This window comes from Dasypus novemcinctus, chromosome 3 (genome assembly GCF_030445035.2).
Source record: "Dasypus novemcinctus isolate mDasNov1 chromosome 3, mDasNov1.1.hap2, whole genome shotgun sequence".
NCBI classification, from domain to species: domain Eukaryota; kingdom Metazoa; phylum Chordata; class Mammalia; order Cingulata; family Dasypodidae; genus Dasypus; species Dasypus novemcinctus.
Window position 1 is genome coordinate 24202228 of NC_080675.1, and position 11827 is coordinate 24214054.

The 11827-nt window shown below is 37.9% G+C and overlaps 1 pseudogene; it reads right to left on the minus strand.

The window, feature by feature from the left end:
• Nucleotides 1-798: 798 nt before the first annotated feature.
• Nucleotides 799-1350, minus strand: LOC101418267 (ferritin heavy chain pseudogene; annotated as a pseudogene).
• Nucleotides 1351-11827: the final 10477 nt, after the last annotated feature.

Here is an 11827-nt window from a genome sequence, read left to right on the forward strand (position 1 = left end):
ACCTCCCATGTGGTAGACGGATGCCCTAACCACTGGGCCAAAGTCCGTTTCCCGATACTCAGAATTTTAAGTTATGTCGATTATCTGATAAAACGTAAATGTCAAAAGTTAAAGTTACGATTTGAATTCTTTTCTATATTGGCCCAGAGTCTGTACTCTTAAGCAATTAGTTACAATACCCCTAGAATGAACAAAAGAAGACTAAGGGAAGCCGCATGAAGTGTTTTCAAATATTTGGAGCATTATCAGTGCAAAGAAGACACATATAGTGCTCCAGAAGATTTAGGTTATAGATTTTGTCTCTGTGTTAGGAAAAATGATTAATTGAACAACAATTTCCCCACAAAACAAAATATCTCCCTTGTCAAGAGCTCTCTAGCACTGGGTGGCATTTAAGTTAAAACCTAGAAGAGTTTTCTGTACTGTGTAGGTTTGGACTAGAAGAATTAAAAATCTTTCTCAGATAAAATAAATTGATCTTTATTATTAGTAAATACATACTGTATAGATAATATACTTAGCTTATTTTTGTGCATGGGATGAGGATTGTGTAAAAGAAGTATGTCTACCTTTTAGTAGCTTATGATGAAGAATTGCAAATATTAACAGTAGATTAAAAATTTAAAGTGAAAAAAACTAAAATTAATTGCTATATTGACTTTTGGGGGGGTACCAAATAACTTTATTTTAAGGAATGGTACCAATTTAAGAACTTGGTAGATGTTGATACAACTTATAGAAAAGGTTAACTCAACACACAAGCACTACCCTGTGGCTCTGGCAAAGCCAACATAAGGTTTAGCTCTTTTCATCACTGCTTCCCAGAGTGTGCTTGTCAAATAGATACTCTGCCAAGCCAGAATTTGGGGCCTCCATCTTGCGCAAGTTGGTTCTGTAGTCACCCAGTTCTTTGATGGACTTCACCTGCTTATTCAGGTAATGGGTCTCAATGAAGTCATACAAGTGGGGATCGTTTTTGTCAGTAGCCAGTTTGTGCAGTTCCAGTAGTGGCTGATTCACCTTTTTTTTCCAAGTGCAATGCACACTCCATTACATTCAATCCACTCTCCCAGTCATCCAGTTCTGGTTTCTTGATATCCTGAAGGAAGAGTCTGCTGCCTTGTTGGCTCTGCAGCTTCATTAGTTTCTCAGCATGTTCCCTCTCCTCATGAGATTGGCGAAGAAAATATTTGGCAAAGTTCTTCAAAGCCACATCATCACGGTCAAAGTAGTAAGACATTGACAGGTAGACATAAGAGGCATAGAGCTCCAGGTTGATCTGGCGATTGATGGTGGCCTCGAGTCCTGGTTGTAGATCTGGCGCACCTGTGACGGGGATGTGGTCATCATGGCGGGCAGTTGAGAAGCGGTGGTGGAGGCAACTGCCGGACACTGGATGGATGGTGGCAGGCAGCTGGGGATGGCTGGCCGACAGGGGCGAGGGCCAGGTTCTGTTCAAGCACGGTTGAAGCGGGAAATCATGGCGACTCTCTGTGAAGACGTCTTATATTGACTTCTCAAAGAAAAAAAATTCAATGTGAATGAGAGATACTAATTTTTCCCTATATATATGAATATATATGGGAAATGAGACCACATGTATATGTGGTTATATGATTTTGTGGGTATGTAATCAATTGACAGGAATAGGAAGCCTACTTTGAAAAATAGCTTATAGAGTGCTTTAATTTGCTAAAAGCTATTGGGAGGAACAAACCAGGAATGGGTTGACTTTTAATGGGATGTTATTTAGGTTAAAAGCTCACAGCTCTGAGGATATGGACGTGTCCAAATCAAGGCATCATCAAGAGATGCTGTCTTACCAAGGTGCAGCTGTGGGTGATCACAGGGTTGGGCGTAAAGGTGAAGCTGCCAGTCTCTGCCTTCTCTTCCAGGCTTACTTTTTCCTCAAGCTCAGTCATGGGCAATCAGGTAACATGTGTCTTTTACATTATTGACTATTTGTGCCCCCTGAATATGGACTCAACTAGGCTACTTATTCTATTTCTTAGGTCATTTGTAAATAAACAGATGAACCTAAAATTGAAGGAGTATCTAAATAATTCAGCTTAAATAAAAACCAAATTATTCCTAAATTTAAGATTACTTGAACTTTTTCCTTGCTTATCTGGTTTGTTGTCCAAATTTGTTCTGTCTATGAACACACAATCTCTTTCTTAGTTTAATAATATAAGCTAGGTTTATACCACAAACCTGCACTTGTAAACTGGGATAAGAAAAATAGTAAAGATGGGTGTATTAGTCAGCTAAAGGGGTGCTGATGCAAAATACCAGAAATCTGTTGGCTTTTATAAAGGGTATTTTTTTTAGAAGCTTACAGTTTACTAGGCCATCAAGCATAAGTTACTTTCTTTACCAAAGTCTATTGCCACATGTTGGGGCAAGATGGCTGCTGATGTCTGTAAAGGTTCAGGCTTCCAGGGTTCCTCTCTTCCCCAGGCTTGTCTCTCTCTGGGCTCAGCTGCTCTGTTAACTCTACAAGGTCTGCTGTAGACTCATAGGCAAACAGCTTATTTCTCTTCCCTGGGCCTTCTCTCTTTCCTCACAACCAAGCTCTTCTGTGTACTTCTTTCTCCTGGCTCCAGCTCAAGACTCCAGCATCAAAACTCCAACTTCCCTTCTCTGCAGCATGATTTCTCTGTGAGTCTCTGCCCACCGTGGGGGCAGGGATGCAATGTCCTACTAATGTGACCCAATCAAAGCCTTAATCATTATTTAATCAAGTAAAAGTAAAACCTCTGAGTCTAATGCACTCTAATGTGCTGAGAGGAAAAGACCAGTTTACAAACATAATTCAATATTTCTTTTTGAAATTCATCAATAATATCAAACTGCTACAAAATAAACAAGTCCACTTATATGCAGAATTGCATGGCCATGCCAGTGGGTGTGTATCTTTCTGAATACAGAGAACAGAACTGATGTTATATAGTCAAGCAATCCTTGACTTGAAAAAGTTTAACTTATTCTTAAGGTTATTTTTATTTTAATCTATTGCAAGATTTTTGCTAAGTATAGCAGTTATTATAGTAAAAAAGACATTTTTTACATGGTTTATCTTAAAGAACTTTCTATTAACTCATGCAGTCTTCACACTCTGTTGGTGAGGCATACCAACCAAATGTAATTTTAATACTTAAAATCTTTCTTCTCCCACATCATTTCTTTATTCTTTTACTCATCCAAAAATTTCACTGTGACTTATAAAAAATTATGGAATATCTTTCCCCTGGGAAATGTTTGGGCTGTAGGCTTTTTGTCTACTATTGTTCATAGGATGGAGAATAAACTACAAATTAATTTTTTATAATATTTAGTAGACCTTAAAGCTAAAGTGCTCTTTAAAATAAACCCAAAACAAGCAACCAAGAGCCAAAAATTTAGTTGTCAATTTGCAAAAATGGCCTTAATCAATCAAAGCAGCAAGATGAGTCATCCTGTCACATAAGATTTTTTAACTTATTACAACTTGCTGTATCACTATTTGTTATTTGAGATAAATTAATAATTTTTTTTAATATCATGCCTTTCTGAAAAGTTCAACCAAACAGTATATTTGCCATTTTAAATAATACATTTACAATTAAATTATATCTTGTATTCCAAGTGCCTACTTTCCTTTTCCTGATTAGCAGAACATGGTTTTGGGGAAAAAAATAAAAATAAACCAAATGAAAATATTTTCATATTTCCTGGAGTTAAATAGCAGTCAGTAAAATAAAGCCTATTAAAACTAGCTGCTTTCTAATGCATTAAATCCACAGAATAGTTTGAGTGCTGGAAGTCAACAAGCTCTTAGAGTATTATTGCTTGCTGAACTTCATATTATTTCTTTTCTGAGATGAACTTCATGGAGACTATGGCTGGGAACACTGAAAGTAGTTTAATAGAAATAACGCTATATCCATATTAGATTTTATATTTATAAGTAGTAGTATAAAATATAAGAAAATCTTGAATAAAAGAGTGATTTTTAGTGCTCATAAACAGCAAACAGATTTCTTGATAATGGTATTTCCTCCAGAGGAAAGCCTTGTGCAGAAAATATTTCTCATAATTTGGCTTAGATGAGCTTTTCTTATCATGCATGGGAAAAGTGGGAGGGGAATGAAAGGGTATTGGCAAATTATGAATTTTATTAAGTGTGTTGCCAGCTGAAAGTAACTTTTTTTTTTCTTAAGAGCCAAGATAATTTAATAAGTTTAGCATTTATTATGGGCTGAGTATAAGATGGGAATAGTGGAAGCGGACTTGGCCCAGTGGTTAGGGCCTCCGTCTACCACATGGGAGGTCCACGGTTCAAACCCTGGGCCTCCTTGACCCGTGTGGAGCTGGCCCACACGCTGATGCGTGTAAGGAGTGTCCTGCCACGTGGGGGTATCCCCCATGCAGGGGAGCTCCACGCGCAAGGAGTGAGTCCCATAAGGAGAGCTGCCCAGCACAAAAGAAAATGCAGCTTGCCTAAGAATGGCACCACCCACACAGAGAGCTGACACAACAAGATGACGCAACAAAAAGAAACACAGATTCCCGTGCCACTGACAACAACAGAAGTGGACAAAGAAGAAGCAGCAAATAGACACAGAGAACAGACAACCGGGGTGGGGGGGAAGGGGAGCTAAATAAATAAATAAATAAATAAATAAATAAATAAATAAATAAATAAATCTTAAAAAAAAAAAAAAAGATGGGAATAGCAATTTCTGTTCCAGAACAGGCATTGCAGTTACTGTGTAATGACCCTTGTTAGGTGGCATTTTGCTCTTGAGAAAATACTCCTTCACTCAGTCCACCCAAACTCAGTATAAAGCTTTTTCCTATTTAAAAGAGGGTTCCTAAAAAATGCCAGTTGCTTTGCAAACATGGTGTTGGTGCCAACTTGTTGACTTCTTAAACTTTTGGTTGTTTATTTTGCTTTGTTTGTTTTAAATCACAGCAATGGGGTCAGGAAAAAAACAAACACAAAGGACATTGAACCGCTTTACATTCCTGAAAGTTACTGATGTTTTCTTTTTAATTATTTCAAGAAAGATGAGTAGGCAAAAAAAATTAAAAAAATAAAAAATATTAGAACACTTTATTGATAGTAAATCTTGGTTTAAAAAAGTAATCTTAAATACCATAAACACTGTGTTTTTGTGGTCTGAAATGATAATAAAGAACATGGTGCTCATGATCTTCTATCACTAAGACAGGCATTATTTTTTTCCAGTTTCTGTAATATCCCCGGGGAGGATTAATATTCGACAAAATGGACAGTGTATGTGAAGATTAATTTCATGGAAACGTTTCCTGCACCCGTTGGACAATAAGTTGTACAATTTATGATGTATTCTAATCATTTAAACAAACATTTACTGTGTCCTTGATTCTGCAATTGGCACTAAGTATAAAGAAGTTAAAACCATAGCATCTTAGGTAAAATAATCAAGAGTCTATCTAGCTATATGAATTTCTACCAAAGAAATTCTTTCTCCACTGTCCTGATGGCTTGTTATCTAGTTCCTTTTAGAATTTATACAGTGCCAAAATGTGGGCTCCCTCACAAAGCAGGACATCCATTTTCATGCCAAAAGTAAACTGAAATTTTATTTTATATTTTTCATTTTTATTTTAGTTTTGTATTTTATTTTATTTTTGTGTTGGTAAATGTCTCTTGGTAACTTTGGACATTGATCTTAGTCTTCTCATTTGGATATAAATGATGGGACTATCATTTGTGATGGTTCCTCATGTATTTGAGGAGTTCATACTGTTATGTGTACCCACATTTTAAAAATATTATTTTAAACACTTTTATTGAGATTTTTTTCAAACAACATACCATCCATCCAAAGCGTACAATCAATGGCTAGCAGATAATCACAGTTGTACATTCATCACTGCAAAGAAGTTTAGAACATTTTCATTACTCCAAAAATAGGTATACCCAATTATAACAAACTTTAGGAAAGAAAGAAAAGGAAGGAAGGAAGGAAGAAGGTAGAAAGGAAGAAGGAAGAAAGGAGGGAGGAGGAAGAAAGAAGGAAGGAAGGAGTGAAGGAAGGAAGGAAGGAAGGAAGGAAGGAAGGAAAGAAGGAAGGAGGGAAGGAAGGAAAGAAGGAAGGAAGGAAGGAAGGAAAGAAGGAAGGAAGGAAGGAAATTAGTCAGCCAAAGGGGTTCTGATGCAAAGTACCAAAACTCCATTGGCTTTTCTAAGGGTATTTATTTGGAGTAGAAGCTTACAGTTACCAAGCCCTAAAGAGTCACATTCTGGGTATCGTAAGAGGTAACTTTCTCATTCAAAGTCTATTGCAATATATTGATGCAAGATGGAGTTGATGTCTGCAAAGGTTCAGCCTTTCTTCTTCCTCTTAAGCCTCCATGGTCCCAGCTTCTTCTGATCTCAGCTGTAGGCTGGCATAAGACTTGTGCCTCTTCCCAGACTCTTTCCAGGCTCACCTGCTCTTGTCTCTCCATAAGGTCAGCTGTAGACAATCAGGCTCATCTCTCTTGGGGGCCTCTGATCTGTCTATGGAGCCATCTCTATTCCTCTACATTTTTCTCTGGTGTGTGTTTATTCTGTGTGAGAGTCTGTTTTATCCCCACCAAGGGGATGCCTTAATAACATTGTCAAATAAAAACCCTAATCTTGATTTAGTAAAGTAAAAGTTAAAACCACTGAATCTAATACAAACTAATACATCTAGAGGAAAAGACTAGTTTACAAACACAATTCAATATATATTTTTGGAATTCAAAAATGATATCAAGCTGCAAAAGGAAGAAAGAATGAAAGAAAAAGAAAAAAGAAAGAAAGAAAGAAAGAAGGAAAGAAGGAAGGAAGGAAGGAAGGAAGGAAGGAAGGAAGGAAGGAAGGAAGGAAGGAAGGAAGGAAGGAAGGAAGGAAGGAAGGAAGGAAGGAAGGAAGGGAGAAAGGGAGGGAGGGAGGAAGGGAGGCAGGGAGGAAGAAAGACATTGATTCTCACAATTCACACAGCCAAACACAGGCAGGACAGGGGTATCACTATTAAAGAATTATGGGAGCAAAAATTAAACATTATCAAGGCTCTTTCTCTGGCCAATCTCTATGTTAATGAGCTTTAATCTTATATTCCCATATTTTGAAGGAGGGTAGATCCTTCACAAAACTCCCAAGTGCTCCTGGGCATATATTCTTCCAAGAATGCCACTAGAGAAATAAATCTAATCTAATATAAATTTAAATATATCTCATGGATGGACCCCAACTTGTCTGCTTTAATGACATGAAGCTAAAATCAGAAAGCTGCAGAGCTCTCCATGTATGTAACAATTTGTTAGAGAAGTGGGGGGAGAAATTCTATAAAAGAGGAATGGTACCCAGAAAAGATCAATGATAGGTAGAAAATATAAATATATGCTCCCCAAACAAAAGAACTTCTATTTAAATATGATAAAATGTCATCCATGCCCTATTATTAACTCATAGAGAATTTGTAGTGAACTGAAAACCTAGTTTTTTTTCATTAAAATTGTTGTTAGTTTTAACATATGTGATGATTTAACCTAGAAATAGGAATTTGCATTTATCCTTTATTATAGATTAGCTGTTGTATTAGTCAGCCAAAGGGGTATTGATGTAAAATACCAGAAATTGGTTGTTTTTTATAAAGGGTATTTATTTGGAGTAGTAGCTTACAGATACCAGGCCATAAAGCATAAATTACTTCCCTCACCAAAGTCTATTTTCACATGTTGGAACAAGATGGCTGCTGACATCTGTGAGAGTTCAGGCTTCCTGGGTTCCTCTAGGCTCAGCTCCTCTGTTGTCTCCACAAGGACTATCAGGTGAACAGCTCTGTCTCTCTCACTGGGACTCCAACTTAAGACTTTAGCATCAAACTCCAACATCAAAACTCCAACATTAAAAACCCTCAACTCTGTCCTTTGCCATGCTTTTTATGGCACAATGCCTTATTGACACAAGTTTACATAATTACCTAATCAAGTAAACCTATGAATCCAATATAATATAGTATGCTCAGAGGAAAAAATCAATTTACAAACATAATCCAATATTTCTTTTTGGAATTCATCAATAATATTAAACTGCTACACTCCACCCTCTGAATTCCAAAAATAAATTACAATATTTAAAAAAAAAACCTTAAATCAATTACAGTGCAAGTACTAAATTATATCACAATCAATTTAAAGAAATACAATTTGTCTTGGGCCAAAGCAGAGTCTGCTATAGGTCTCCGAAACTTACAGAACAATTCATCTGCTTCCAATACACAAACGGGCATACAAAGGATAAACATTTTCATTACAATAAGGAGAAATTGGGAGGAAAACATAAATCATGGTTTCTCTATGGTTCAGTAGACCTACAGGGAATTTTCTGTCTGATTTCAAAGTCTGAGAGTCATTCTTAAAAAGATGGTTTCTTCTCCTTGGGGACTTATGGGAGCCCACCCTTTCCACATGTTTTCCCAATGTCCATTTTCTTGGTTCCGCCTTCATTAAGCATCTGGGTGTCAACCAAGCTCCAGACCTCTCCCTCCAAGAGTGCTGTGGTGATTGCTGCACCTTACCCAATCTTTGGATTAGAGTCTTAGCCCCCCAGTACAGTGATGTTTAGATAACATTCCCCTTAATCTTTGGCATATAGACTCAACACACTCAGAGCAATGAGTTGACCATCTGGCTTTCCCTAGCCTTTGGGGGACAGGTCTACCCGTCTCAGACCTGTGGAGTCCTGACCTTAACTGCCCTAATCCTTGGGGAAAGTGCTTCACCCTCTCTGTACCCTGGGGCAGCAAAACTCTCCCAGAACATCGGACAGGAATATCCACCCTCTTCAACTGCTGGGGCAAACTCATTCCTTCTGTACACATTGGTAGGGTTCCTCTCTTGGACCAAGGTGATGTCCTAATTCCAGATTTCAGTTGCCATGGTTTTCCTCTTAAAGCTGTTTCTCATTCAATCTCTCCTTTACATGTGCTTTGTTTTCCCAGGCTGACAGTGGTTTTCTTTATACGGCTCTCTTAAAAACCTTGTTGGTTTAGTATGCAGAAAGCAGGGGTCCAAGCCATCAGGCAGTAAGACTTTCCATAAGTCTTTCCTAGATAACTGCATCTTCAATCTTGATTTACCAGTTCCAAGTTTACTTAAGTCCTCCAATGGGGCACTTTCATCTGGAATCTTAATATTCAGAGGCTCGGAATTTCCAGAAGCAGTTTTTGTTTTCTTTGTGCCCAACAGTTCACTCCTCAGCATCTCTCTCTTGTCTAGCATTTTACTATAAGCTGCAAGTAGAAGCCAAGCTGCATTCCCCAGGTTTACTTTGGAAATTTCTTCAGCTAAATGCCCAGGCTCACCATTTGCAAATTCTACCTTCCACAAAACACCAGGAGTTATTCTTGCTAAGTTCTTTGTAACTTTAAAGCACGGATCGGCTTTCCTCCAGTTTCCTATAATGGTTTTATCATTTACTCATTTGGCATCAGAAAAAGTCTCTTCAACATCCATCTCACAATTATTTCCTTCTAAGGCTTTATAACAAAAACTTTAGGCTCCGTATTGCTACCAATAGTCTCTGCAAAGCAAGTTAGCCTTTTCCATCAAGCATCTCACAATTCCTCCAAAAAGTACCCCTTACCCATTTATAAAACCATTCCAACATTTCGGTAATTGCAAAAGCACTTCCCCACTCCTTGGTATCAAATTCTGTATTAGTCAACCAAAGTGGTGTTAATGCAAAATACCAGAAATTGGTTGGTTTTTATAAAGGGCATTTATTTGGGGTAGGAGCTTACAGATACCAGGCCATAAAGCATAATTTATTTCCCTCACCAAAGTCTATTTTCACGTGTTGGAGCAAGATGGCTGCTGACATCTGCGAGGGTTCAGGCTTCCCGGGTTCCTCTCTTCCCAGCGCTTGCTTCCTCCCAGACTTAGGGTTCCTCTCTTCCCAGGTCTCTAGCTGAAGGCTTTAGGCTTCAGCATCAAATGCTGACATCAAAACTCTACTATCAAAAACCCCCAACTCTGTCCTTTGCCATGACTTTTATCAATGGGGATATCTTTGGTGGGTGGGGACTCAATGCCCTCCAGGCACAAGAGGTTTTCATGATTACTTAATCAAGCAAACCTCTGAATCCAATATAATCTAATATGTCCAGAGGAAAAGGTCAGTTTACAAACATAATCCAATATTTCTTTTTGGAATCCATCAATAATGTCAAACTGCTACAGCTGTCTTTATGGAATAAATAAAAAGTAATAACTAAAATGAGAGAAATTTATTTCTCTTCCCTTTAAAAGAATTCTAGAGCTCAGGGGTCCAGGGGTGATGTGATCAACCCACATTCAACAAAACCACATTCTCTAGGTCCAAGAAGGCACATATATACATATGTGTATATATATATTAATTTTTCCAAGTAAAATAAACATGGTTTTAATATATTAAGTTTAAAACACAATGAATGAGAAATTGAGTGTTAAGGTTGCCAGGATTCATTTGCCAACACATGTTCACTGTAATCAGTCAGCTAACTCTGAGTCTTTGTAACTGTGCTGACATTCATCCTCGATTACTCTTTCTCAATCAAAAGTTTATCATAATATACCTTATAAAATACCTTAGCAAAACAAAAGTGAGTTATATATGTCATTTATCTAGTAAATTATTAAATCGTTCCAGAAGAAACAAGGTTAAATTGACGTTTCTTAATGAATCAATTACAACTCCTAGAAATTCTACTTCAAATTGAAACCCCTGCAACATACCATTTTACAGTCCATTTAATAATTTTGCCAGGCTTTAATGTCCACTGAATTACAGTGGTCTGCATTTGGAGACTGACACAATTTTGGTTTGCCACTGTGTTAACACTGTGTTGCAGTACCCACATCCCCATTAGGGAAAGAAGGATTTATTCTTTCAGTGGTCTGGAATGTGACCAGATAACAGCCTTGACTTTTGGCTTCCTTTATGGAATTGCCCTTGGCTGGGAGGAAATCCGGTCCAAGGTCATAGCCCTTTATCTTGTGTCAAGCTGTATACAGTGGCTTCCTGATATAAGAATATAAAGGTCTAAAGGTTTGGACTCTTTTTCACAAATGGGGAAAAGTCCAAGGGACCATCCTACATTCAGAGTGCCTTGCAGGATTAATCTAGACTTTGTGGGGACCAGTTTCTTCCTCTGCCCAATTCTGCTCCCTTCTCTTCCCTACAGGTGCTAATTTTGAGAGCACTCTCTTATATTAAATCCTTGCATATTAATTCCAATCTTAGATTCTGTTTCCCAGAAAATCCAACCTGCAGCATTCACTGCCTCGGATTTTTATGACTGCAACTATAGTATCTTTTATTATTTAGCATTTAATTTTCCTGGACCTGGAATCTAAAATTCGTATAAAGTACTGGCAATTTGACTTATTATTTCCTGTTTCTTTAAAGATTTGTTTATTTATTTTCCCCCTACCCCAGCCCTGCTGTTTTTGCTGTCTGTGTCCATTTGCTCTGTGATCTTTTGTATCAGTTTCTCTTTTTATCTTGTCTTCTCACTTTTTCTCCTCTAGGATTCACCAGGATTTGATCCTGGGGACCTCTGATGTGGAGTTTTCCTGTCAGCTGTGCCACTTCAGTTCCTGGTTTCTGCTGTGCTTTACCTTGACTCTCCCCTCATCTCTCTTTTGTTATGTCATTATCATCTTGTTGCAAGACTCACTTGCTTGGGCACTCAGCTCACTATGCAGGCACTGGCTTGCCATATGGGCACTGACTCACCACATGGGCACTTGCATAGGCACTCGGCTTGCCATGCAGGCACTT